Raw genomic sequence first — 12830 nt, 5'->3', positions numbered from 1 at the left:
AGGTGCGATCGCCCGGTCTACCCTCCGTGTGGGTACTTAGGTAGGTCGAATTTGGCGAGCAACCCTATCCCACGCGGGGGGCCGATTGGCACGATCGTGGTGAGGCCGAAAGGCCCACCCGTGACTAGTTCCCGGCGTTAGTCCGAGAGGGTCACGACGGGATTGTCCGTCCGGTGGGCGACGTGCCGCGATTCGAGTTACGTGGCCGTCCGCACGCCGGCGGGCGCGAATCCGCAACAATATATATATATATATATATATATATATATATATATATATATATATATATATATATATATATATATATATATATATATACAGGAGGCTGCAAAAGTACGTATACAGTAATGAAAAACAAAACGTGCGCACAAAACGTATTTTATTGATTATACAAGCATATCAATAATAACATACCAATAATAAACATATCAATAATAAACATATCAATAATAACATATCAATAATAAACATCTCAATAATAACATACCAATAATAAGATCAATAATAACATACCAATAATAAACATATCAAATAATAAACATATGAATAATAAACATATCAATAATAAACATACCAATAATAACCATACCAATAATAACATACCAATAATAAACATACCAATAATAAACATATCAAAAATAAACATATCAATAATAACATACCAATAATAAACATATCAATAATAACATACCAATAATAAACATATCAGTAATAACATACCAATAATAAACATATCAATAATAAACATTAATTCCTCAAATGTTTTTGATCTTAATGAATTAAATGAATTCTAGTATTAAATGAATCCTCGCACCACTATTATAATATAATACTGGTAATACTGGTATAATCCTGACTGTATACCTACTTTTGCAGCCCCCTGTATATATATATATATATATATATATATATATATATATATATATATATATATATATATATATATATATATATATATATATATATATATATATATATATATATATATATGCCTCCTCACAAAATTTGGATGAGATACACTGGCTGGTTTGCCTTTGCCTTCTCAGCTGTAATCAGGGCAAGATGTCGTAATTTGTTCAGTTTGTTCAGGGTGCCGGTGACAACCCACCGACTCTTTGCGAAAGACACGTATTTGGATCTTTAACGTCCACCAACTCATGCCAGCCGATGGGATATCCACCACAGCTTAATGTCCATCCCATGGATGGTGCACATTGTAATGCAACACTCTGCCTGTGAAGCACCGATCTGACAGTTTATAGTCAGGTCAAGAATTTTACCCAGTCCAGACGCCACCTCTGAACCATTCTGTTTGAGTCATTTCACTAATTTGACATCAGAAATCATATCATAGAAATCTAATCTGTTAAAATTGGATAGGTTGCTCAAAATGTATTCCAAGGGTGTATGAATATTATGTTAATAGCTGAGGCACTCAGATCAAAATGTTCAATAAATATATAATATTAATTTTGTCATCTTGTAGAAATCTCAGATTCACTGAACGGCACACAAAACCATTGTTCGTTCAACGTAAATGACTGAAGTACAGGGACTAGTTTATTAAAGTTTTCCAAATTTAATTATCCATAACACACATCCCTCCTTAAGCTTCAATTGCACATACAGGGCTGTCTAAAGGAGAGTTATAGACGGAGGGGAAGAGACAAATGATGGAATTCAGTACAGACGAAGAGTGAGGTTCTTATCATGCGTGACAACACTTTGCAGACACTGTGCATGAGCGAACACGCACACGAAGCTAATTCTCCTAAAAGCAATCACCCATATGAAACGAAATAGCATCTGATCATGCGTATATTCCAGTTTCTTTTGCAGCCACATAAATTAAGGGGCTTGGGCAGGGTGTGTTTTAATGCTCTAGAGGCTGCTGGACTTGGGATGTAGTTCAAAAAAAATGCTCCCCACCTCTTTCCCCAATCCAACGGAATTTATAAATCAGACAGAGGCAAAATCCTCGGCCTCCTGTGGCGAGATCCTCAGCCTCCTGCCTCCCAGATCCTCGGCCTCCTGCCTGCGAGATACTCGGCCTCCTGCCTGCGAGATCCTCAGCCTCCTGCCTGCGAGATCCTCGGCCTCCTGGCTGCGAGATCCTCGGCCTCCTGCCTGCGAGATCCTCAGCCTCCTGCCTGCGAGATCCTCAGCCTCCTGCCTGCGAGATCCTCGGCCTCCTGGCTGCGAGATCCTCGGCCTCCTGCCTGCGAGATCCTCAGCCTCCTGCCTGCGAGATCCTCGGCCTCCTGCCTGCGAGATCCTCGGCCTCCTGCCTGCGAGATCCTCGGCCTCCTGCCTGCGAGATCCTCGGCCTCCTGCCTGCGAGATCCTCGGCCTCCTGCCTGCGAGATCCTCGGCCTCCTGCCTGCGAGATCCTCGGCCTCCTTCGTGTGAGATCCTCGGCCTCCTGCCTGCGAGATACTCAGGCTCCTGCCTGCGAGATCCTCAGCCTCCTTCATGTGAGATCCTTGGCGTCCTGCCTGCGAGATCCTCAGCCTCCTTCCTGCGAGATACTCAGGCTCCTGCCTGCGAGATCCTCGGCCCCTTGCCTGCTAGAGCCCGATGATCCAGTCACGAATGAGCCCCGACACTCCGGTCACGAGAGCCCCACCCTCTGCCTGACGATCCCGTCGCAAGAGCCCCACCCCTGCCTGACGCTCCAGTCGCGAGAGCCCCACCTCCAACTTGACGCTCCGGTCTCGAGAGCCCCATCCCCTGCCTGAACCTTTGGTCGCGGGAGTCCCACCTCCTGCCTGTAAGAGTCCGAGCCTCCTGCCTGCGAGATATGCGGTCCCCTGCCTGCGAGACCTGCGGCCCCCTGTCTGCAAGATCTGTGGCCCCCTGTCTGCAAGATCTGCGGCCCTCCTGTCGCACGAGAGCCTTGGGCCTCCCGTCGCGTGAGAGCCCTGCCCCCCCCCCCCGTCATGTGAGAGCCATGGCCCTCTGTTGTGTAGCATCAGCCCATATGAAGGATCTTAAGCTCAACCGTTTTTAATCACGTCCCGTGCTCCACTCGCTCAACAGCCTGCTGACGTCACTCTCGGTTCCACCTCATCAGTTCCGGTTAATCATGCATTCATTAATATTCATGCAACTCCCAATACCACATATTCCTTTTTTGGCAAAAAATAACAACTGGAAAAGAACCCCCCCCCCACCCACCAAAAAAAAAAAAAATAGTAAGCATGTAATGCAAGATAACATGTCACATGACAAAGTCCTTGGTCCATTCAGGGGCTTCATGATATCTCGTCCCACGATGAACACCTGGGGCAAAAACTTGTGGAGGCATTTGTTAGACTGAGCTATGTGCTCTATCGTCCTCAGAACCTGTCGTACTTCCAGCAGAAATTTCATTTGAGGTCTGAATTGCAGGTGTGAGATGAATTGTATTCCACACTTTCCCATCAGAGAGTCTGTAGGTAGCAGGACCTCTCTGTTCACTGTTCTTGAGGGGTTGGGTAAACTTGTTTTGACCTTTCTGGTGAAGTCCAGGTATCCGAACTCGCACGAAAGAATCACATTGGAAGGTGGAAGGTTTCGCTCCCCGATGCTTGTCTGTGTATCGCTTCGACTTCTCTTGTTTCTGTTGACCACAGTGTCTCACATCCTCGGGTCTTGCAGCAGGTACACTGATTTGACGGTCCCCAATGTGCAACTTGGTGTGCAATGTACGCCCATGTAGAAGTTCAGCAGGGGTCTGATGAGTTGTTGCATGTCTTGTAGCTCGATACGTTTGCAAGAAGTTGGGTATGAATGATTTCCAGGGCTTCCCCTCGAGATTTGTAGTATGTAAACAGTCCTTAAAAACACTCTGTTAAATCGTTCTAACTCCCCATTGGCTTGTGGGTAATAGATAGAACTATAGTAGTGTTTGATGTTTCTTTCCTGTCGGGATGTTTCAAATTCAGTTGAAACAAACTGAGATCCATTGTCAGAGGTAAGTTCCTGCGGATTTCCTTCACAACTGAATACTGTAGTCAAGAACTTGATAACTGCAGCAGATGTTACTTAGGATGTAAAGGCTACTTCTGGCCATTTGCTGAAGTAATCAATTACGGTAATGGAATAGCGACAGTCCATTTGGCCATGATCAAGTGGTCCCACTATATTGATGGCAAGCTTTTCCCAAGCAGCATTAGGGAGCGGAACTGGTTGCAAAGGTGGAACCTGAGTGACAGCTGTTTTATCATGCATTTGGCAAGTAATGCACGACTTGATGGCAACTCCCACTTGGGAGTCCATCCCTGGCCACCAGTAGAGGTCACGCAGCCTTTGTTTAGTCCTTACAATACCTTGATGCATATCATGGGCAAGCTGGAATAACGTGGGTTAAAGTTCTGTCGGCACTATCACACAGTGTGTGCCCCGAATCAAGTAATCCTGTACAGCCAGTTCATTCCGAACGCGAAAGTAGGGAAGTACATTTGGGTCAATGCCCTTTGCATTGCAAGGCCATCCTCTGGAGACATATCCTCGCATCTTCTGCGGAATAGTATGGGGCATCCATTGCAAGTTTCCTTGAATTGTTCCATAGGTACAGCAGCGAAGTCTAAGCCACCAGACACTAAAGCTACCATTTCTACATCCAGTTCGTGGTAACGCTCTGTCATGGTGAGTGGTAACCGTAATAAACAGTCTGCAGTCACATTTTGATGGCCAGGTTTGGACGCAATTTCATAGTTAAACGACAGTAAGCGTGCAGACCAACGTGCAGTTCTCATTCCAGCTTGACCAAGACCTTTCAAAGACAGTAGTGTGGTCAGTGGACTGTGGTCTGTACGCAGGATAAATTTCCGACCCCATAAGTAAGTACGCCATTTCTCAGTTGCCCTGATGCAGTCGAGTGCTTCCTTCTCTACTGTGGAGTACTTGCGTTCGCATTCTGTGAGCGTTCGTGAGGCAAATGCTCCTGTTTCCTCTGGAGAGTCCTCATGAAGATGAGTGAGCACTGCTCCAAGTCTATAATAAGATGCGTCTGTGGTCACAATGGTGGTCAGAGTAAGGTCAAACAAAGCAAGCAATCTGTTAGCAATCAATTTTTTTTACCCTTTCAAATTGAGTGTGGCAAGTCTCAGTCCAGCAGAAGTCAACATCCTTGCGCAGTAAGGCACAAAGTGGCTCCACGACTGTTGCATAATTTGGAATGAATCTGGAGTACCAATAAGTCAAACCCAGAATAGAACGCAAAGCAGATGCATCCTTTGGGGGTGGTGCTTGTGTTACTGCCACCACATGTTCAGTGTCTGGGCTCATGCCCATTTCTGAGATCACGTGACCCAGAAAAGAAAGTTCAGCCTTCCTGAAATGACATTTGTCATAATTTAGTTTTAAGCCTGCTTGATCAATTTGATTCAAAACAGCTTGAAGACGTTCCTCGTGTTTCTCAGGAGACGAAGCATACACAATTATGTCATCGAGGTAACACTGGATGCCCTCCTGGACAGGAGACCTGGCTAAGATCTGTGACATCATTTGTGGGAATGCATTGGGAGCAGAAGCAAGACCATAAGGAACACGGCAAAAACGGAAAAGTCCCTCGTGTGTTATGAAAGCCCTAAGGTCTCTGCTTTCCTCATGCAAGGGCGCTTGATGGTATGCACTCTGAAGATCAAGAGTAGAGAACATTCTCGCTCCCCGAAGTTCTGCGAATACCTCCTCTTTACAAGGGAGTGGACGACTGTCTATTACGATCACCTTATTGGGTTCACGAAGATCCATGCACAGTCGTATACCTCCTGTTTTCTTATGGGTAACGACAATTGGTGAAATCCATTCGGAAGAATCAATTCTCTCAATGATACCCGCTTCTTCAAGCGTTTTCACTTCTTGCGAGACAGCATCACGGACAGCAAAAGGTAAACGGTGAAGCTTGTGCTGGATTGGCACCACGTCGGGCCTTATCTTCACTCTGTGTACAAATCCTTTTGCATAGCCGAGAGTTCCAGTGACGTTAGGATTAGATGTCTGCCAAGCCGATGCTTGATGCACAGAGGTACTTGGCACTGATGCAGGAGTAACACATCCACCAACGATATTCAGTCCGAGAGCAGTGAAGAGGTCCATGCCAAGTATAGGTGTTCCAGAAGGCACAATGAAGAAATCAGCAGGTACAGAAACATGGTTGTGTCACACCTGTACTTGAAGACAACAAACTACAGTGATCGTTTTTTTTTGAGGTAAGTCACCAAGTGTAATTTTGGTTCTGTAAGAAGTGCATTCTTGAAATGCTCGAGGTAGGTCAACTTTGGAAGTATGGAAACGAATGAACCTGTGTCCACCAGCAATTTAGTTGAGTATGCCTGTCCATCAGGTGTGCAAAGATGAACATCACAAAATAGGTTCCTCTAATTTGGTCAGAGGCTTGTGCGTTTATGCTTAAAACAGTCACATCTGGCACAGTCACTTCCCGCACTTGGTATTTGTGGTCTTTACTGCGACATACTTTTGCAAAATGTCCACTTTTGCCACACTGTCTGCAATTTACATATTTTTCAGGGCATCTGGGGTAATTGGCTAAGTGCATTGCAGATCCACAACGATAACAAGTACTCTCTTGGCAACCCTGTTGTGAGAGAAAAAACAATTATATTAATGTACTCTCAATTATAATGGTTGCTGGTGCTTTATAAATTTAATTTTTATACTATAAGTCGAATTGGCTGTCAGTTATGCTTCCCTTTACCCAAGAGTCTTCTGACCTAAATGTTGATAAAAGGAATGTCTTGCTATGGAACAGTGGTGACCTGGTTGATAACACTGCAACTTTTGCCATGATTCTTTCACCTCGTGGACACGTATTGCAGTTGGAGTTCTTTTGCCTAATGCTTATCAGCCCCTCCACTCCCACAAAAGCATATAAATGTCAGGAAATGTAATCTTAGCTTAGTGCAAATCATTGTGGATGTTTACCATCTCAGTGCTTTGGACTCCGTGGTACCATGTTAAGAATAAAGGTTCTCTGATCAAATGTACTTTCCGTTGTGGACAGTGAATTATTTGTTTCTTACAAATTGAGTAGTCGGATTTACACCGAGGCGGTTAACAACAAAATTCCACAACACTGTCAAGGCTGTGAAAAATTGGGTTTGCAGGTCGTGCTGGTATTGTATTTACATCCTGAAAGGACATTTGTCCCAGCATTACGAGGGCTTTCTGCAGTGTAAGCTTCGGTTCCAAAAGCAACCGTTCACGTATACGAGTATGAGCTGTCAGGGTTTTTTTTTTCCACGAGATGATCTCGTATCATGTCATCAGAGGTCACTCAACTCGCAATTAACCACAATCTCACATAAAGCAGCAACCAACTGAGCAGTTGATTCACCCCGCCTCTGTGCTCGCTGACGAAACGTATATCGTTCGAAAACAATGTTCAACTTTGGCATGAAAAAGGCTGTTAATGCACCGACAGCAGCAGAGTATGTGTCCCCATCAACTGGGAAGGTATAGAATAAATGCCGCCCTTCAGTTCCAAGGCAGTGTACAAGCAATAAACGCTTCCTCACATCAGAAAGTGCATTGTCATTTAACACCAGCATGAAGTTCTAGAACATGCGCATCCATGAGGTAAAAGGTATTGAAGACTCACCCGGACTTGATAAGAACGCAGCAGATGGTGCGAGAGAAAGGTGAGCCATCCTCATCACCAATATGTTGTGTAACAAAGTCAGCCCACACGAAGGATCTTCAGCTCAACCGTATTAATGGCATCTCCTGCTCCACTCGCTCAACAGCCTGCTGACGCCACTCTCGGTTCCGCCTCGTCAGTTCCGCTTCATCATGCATTCTTTAATATTCATGTCACTCCCAATACCACACCCTCACGTCACGTGAGAGCCCCGGCCCTCCTGTTGCGCTAGAGCCCAAGCGCTCCCATTGCACGAGAGCCCTGGCTCTCCTGTCGTGCGAGAGCCCCGGCCCTTCCATCGCGCGAGAGACCCAGATCTCCCATCGCGTGAGAGAGCTGGCCCTCCCGTTGCGCGAGAGAGCTGGCCCTCCCGTTGCGTGAGAGCTGGCCCTCCCATCGCGTGAGAGAGCTGGCCCTCCCGTTGCGCGAGAGAGCAGGCCCTCCCGTTGCGCGAGAGAGCTGGCCCTCCCGTTGCGCGAGAGAGCTGGCCCTCCCGTTGCGCGAGAGCTGGCCCTCCCATTGCGTGAGAGAGCTGGCCCTCCCGTTGCGCGAGAGAGCAGGCCCTCCCGTTGCGCGAGAGAGCTGGCCCTCCCGTCGCGTGAGAGTCCAGGCCCTCCGGTCGTGTGAGAGCCCAGGCCCTCCGGTCACAGGAGAGCCCAGGCCCTCCAGTCATGGGAGAGCCCAGGCCCTCCAGTCACGGGAGAGCCCAGGCCCTCCATTCGCACGAGAGCCCAGGCCCTCCGGTCACAAGAGAGCCCTGGCCCTTCAGTCACGCGAGAGCCCCAGCCCGACAGTCGCACGATTGCTCCACACCCTGCCTGAAAGAGTCCTAGCCTCCTTCCTTCGATATCTGCGGCCCCCTGCCTGTGAGATCTGTGCCCCCTGCAACGAGATCTGCGGCCCCTTGCCTGCGAGATCTGCAGCCCCCTGCCTGCGAGATCCCTGGCCCAATGCATTGAGAGCCCCGGCGCTCTGCCCCCCTCCAAGACCCACAGCCCTCTGGTCCTGCGAGAGCCCCTGCCCTCCACCTACACCCGAGACCCATGGCCCTCTGGTCCCGCGAGTGCCCCGACCCCCCGGCCGCATGAGAGCCCCGATCTCTCGGCCGCGCGAGAGCCCCGATCTCTCGGCCGCGCGAGAGCCCCGATCTCTCGGCCGCGCGAGAGCCCCGATCTCTCGGCCGTGCGACAGCCTCGACCATCCAGCCACGCGAGAGCCCTGACCCTCTTGCCGCGTGAGAGTCCCGACCCTGCGGCTGCGCGAGAGCACCGACCAACTGGACGCGTGAGAGCCTCAGCGTTCCGGCTGCGAGAGAGCGCCTTCCCCCTGAAACCCACGGCGCTCCGGCCCCCCGAAACCCTACACCCTCCAGTCCCGTGAGAACACCGACCCCCTGTCTGACGTCCCCGCCCCCTGCCTGCATGATCCCCACCCCCCCCCCCAACCGCAAGATCCACGCCCCCCTTGCCTGCAAGATCCCCGAAACCTCTCTTGCGATATCCGCCGCCCCTTACAGCGAGATCCCCTATCCCCTTCCTGCGAGATCCCCAGCCCCTTTCATGTGAGATCCCTGGCCCCCTTCTTGTGACATCTCTGGCCCCCTGTCTGCGAAAGCCCCGCCCCCCCCGGTCGCGTGAGAGCACTAGCTTTATGGACTCGCGAGAGCCCCGGCCCTTCGGTCTGAAAGAGTCCAAGCCTCCTGCCTGCGAGATATATTGCCTCCTGCCTGCGAGATCTATGGCCTTCTGCCTGCAAGATCCATGGGCTCATGCCTGCGAGATCTGCAGTCCTCCTCCTGCCAGATCTGTGGCCCCCTCGTTGCAATATCGCTGCTTGCAAGATCCCTGCCTGCGAGATCCACGCCTGCAAGATCCCTGGCCCGATGCATTGAGAGTCCCGGCACTCTGCCCCCTACACCCCCCGAGACCCATGAGAGCCCTGGCCCTCCACCCTCCCCCAGAGATGTATGGCCCTCCGGTCCCGCGAGAAGCACAGGCCTCCGGCCACGCGAGAGCCCCAATCCCCAGGCCGTGCAAGAGCCCCGGCACCCCGGCCAGCGCGAGAGCCCCGACACCCCGGCCGCACGAGAGTCCTGACCCTCTGGCCGCATGAGAGCCCCGGCTTTCCGGCCGCATGAGAGCCCTGACTCTCCGGACGTGCGAGAGCCCCAACCCTCCGGCCGCGTGAGAGCCTCGGCGTTCCGGCTGCGAGAATCCCGGCCATATGGACTCGCGAGAGCCCCGACCCTCCGGCCGCGTGAGAGCCTCGGCGTTCCGGCTGCGAGAATCCCGGCCCTCAGGTCGCGCGAGAGACCCGGCCATATGGACTCGCGAGAGCCCCGGGCTTTCCATCTGAAAGAGTCAAAGCCTCCTGCCTGCGAATTATATGGCCTCCTGCCTGCGAGATCTGCAGCCCTCTGCCTGCGAGATCTGCAGTGCCCTGCCTACGAAATCTGCGCCCCCCCCTCTTGCTGCGAGGTCCCTTCCTACGAGATCCCTGCTTGCGAGATCCCTGCCTGCGAGATCCGTGCCTGCAAGATCCCTGGCCCAATGCATTGAGAGCCCCGACCCTCCACCCTACGAGATCCATGGCCCTCTGGTCCCATGAGAAGCCCGGCTCTTTGGCCGCGCGAGATCCCTGACCCCCCCAGCCGTGAGAGAGCCCCCACCCCCTGGTCGCGCGAGAGCCCCGACCCCCAGCCGTGCGAGAGCCCCGACTCCCCGGCCGTGCGAGAGCCCCGACCATCCGGCCACATGAGAGCCCCGACCCTCCGGCTGCGCGAGAGCCCCGGGCTTTCGGTCGCGCAAGAGCTCCAGCCCTACGGACTCGCGAGAGCCCCACCCCTACGGACTCGCGAGAGCCCCGGGCCTTCGGTCTGAAAGTGTCCAACCCTCCTGCCTGCGAGATCTATGGCCTCCTGCCTGTGAGATCTGCGGCCCCCTGCCTGTGAGAACTAGGCCCCCTGCCTGCGATATCTGTGGTGCCCTACCTGCGAGATCAGTGGCCCCCACGCATGCGAGATCTACAGCCCCCCTGCTGCGAGATCCCTTCCTGCGAGATCCGTGCCTACAAGATCCCTGGCCCAATGCATTGAGAGCCCCAGCCCTCCACCCCCCCGAGACCCGGCCACGCAAGAGCCCCGAACCCCGGGCCGTGCGAGAGCCCTGACCCTCCGGCCGCGTGAGAGCCTAGGCGTTCCGGCTGCGAGAGAGCCCCGGTGTTCCGGCCGTGCAAGAGCCCCGACCCCCCGGCCGCGCAAGAGCTTCCGCGTTCCGGCTGCAAGAGCCCCGGCGTTCTGGCCGCGCAAGAGCCCCGGCGTTCCGGCTGTGTGAGAGCCCTGGCGTTCTGGTTGCGCGAGAGCACCGGCGTTCTAGCTGTACAAGAGCCCCGGCCCCCCCAAATCTACGGCAGTCCGGCCCCCTGAAACACATGACACTGGACCCCTCGAAACCCACGGCGTTCTTGACCCCCAAAATCCACGGCGCTCCGGCCCCCTGAAATACATGACACTCTGGACCCCTCGAAACCCACGGCATTCTTGACCCCTGAAACCCACGGCGCTCTGGTCCTCCGAAACCCATAGCGCTCCGGCCCCCCGAAATCCTACTGTCCAGCGAGAGCACCGGCCCCCTGCCTGCAAGATCCCAGCCCCCCCACCTGCGAGATCCACGCCCCCCCACCTGCGAGCTCCAAGGACTCCTTACCAGTGAGATCCCGCCCCACTTCCCGCAAGTTCACCGGCCCCCTTCCTGTGAGATCCCTGGCCCCCTGTCTGCGAAAGCCTCGGCCCTCCAGTCGCGAGAGCCCTGACCCTCTTGCTGCGAGCTTTTCTTCAAATCTATCATTGCGAGCAGCTTTTGGATGTGGGTCGGGTTATCACAAATTAAGTTGGTATGGATATTTGTTGCAATTTGTGGTAAATCCTCGTTGCACGAGCATAGTCACATTGGCTGTGGTTGCTGGCATACAATGTAAGCTTGGAGACCAAAAATTCTGATTGAATATCACATCATCCCATCGTGTTTTGGCGCTGTGCAATCCTCACTCGGCTTCACGATGCACCGACTCTGCAGGTTGTATGAAAACCAGTGGTAGTTATGGAAAAGGTGGAGTGCCGATTATATTTTCCTTTTTAAACCTCTTTCACTCCTTTACCACACATTCCACACAATTCCACAATGCAGTCAATGCCACCTAATACTTTCCAAGTTTTGTAACAGCACCAAGTTTTTCACGAAGTGGTGGCCAGGTATGACATTTGACTGAAGGTGACAGGAATGTGTAATTTAGTAAAGGTGCTGAAGTTAACTCAACTACATTTTGAAATCTACATTGGGTTATTAAGGGCTGATAGGATAGCTATCTCGCCTGGAATTGAATGCCGATCCAGCTATAAACAAGCATCCGGTGTTTTACAGGCAGGGCGAGTGTGCCTTCCCTCGGACGGACATTAAACTGGGCGTCCCTTCTACCAGCATTAGTTGTTGGACGTTAAAGATCCAACGGCGTCATTTGGGAAGAGTCGGTGAGCTATCCCTTGCACCCTGGCGGAATTCAAAATTCCTGCTCTAATATTTCGGGGGCACTGCACCAGTGGCACAGCTGCACCCCCAGTAAACGATGAGACCCACAAGCATGTGCTGCATATGAAAGATGACCCGCAAGAAGAAAACCTAATAACATCCCCGATAATACCAACTGTTGCTTACAAAACACATTTGTGGTAACCGGTAGTACGAATGCGGTTTTTTTCCAGCCAATTTCAACCAAAGCACGTGACCCAATGATTGCCACATCGCAAGGTCACTTGTTTTGCTTTAATTGCCACGAGAGCCCCTATTTGCCCAACAAGGTGAGAAGACCTCACTGCTCCGCAGAGCCATTGGTTCTCCTGCCTGGTGTCTGCATAGTTCGTGAGGTGTAGCGAAACCACAAGAGCTGGATTTGGAACACAAATGGACCACAGAATCGTAACATCAACAACCACATAAGTGTGACTGATTTGTCGAGGTCAAGTTTTGTTTGTTTTCATTAAATTTTAGTTTCCATTGTCAAAATGTACCTGATTGCCCTCATTATTACCACCATCACTGAAGGTGGAAGGAGATTATGCTTTCACCCATCTGTCTGTTTGTCTGCAGGATATCTGAAAACGTTGTAGACGGATTCGGATGAAATTTGGTGGGCA

At 51.3% G+C, this 12830-nt stretch overlaps 1 protein-coding gene across 1 annotated transcript in view; it reads right to left on the bottom strand.

Annotated features, from left to right (window-relative positions):
• LYPD1 (LY6/PLAUR domain containing 1) overlaps positions 1 to 12830 on the bottom strand; it is a 67720-nt gene that overhangs the window by 51463 nt on the left and 3427 nt on the right. The window lies entirely within an intron of this gene.

This window comes from Eptatretus burgeri, chromosome 3 (assembly GCF_056783735.1).
Source record: "Eptatretus burgeri isolate ZD-2024b chromosome 3, Ebu_testis_v1, whole genome shotgun sequence".
Lineage (NCBI taxonomy): Eukaryota > Metazoa > Chordata > Myxini > Myxiniformes > Myxinidae > Eptatretus > Eptatretus burgeri.
Note: the sequence above shows the minus strand (reverse complement) of the source record. Positions and strands in the feature narration are given on the sequence as shown.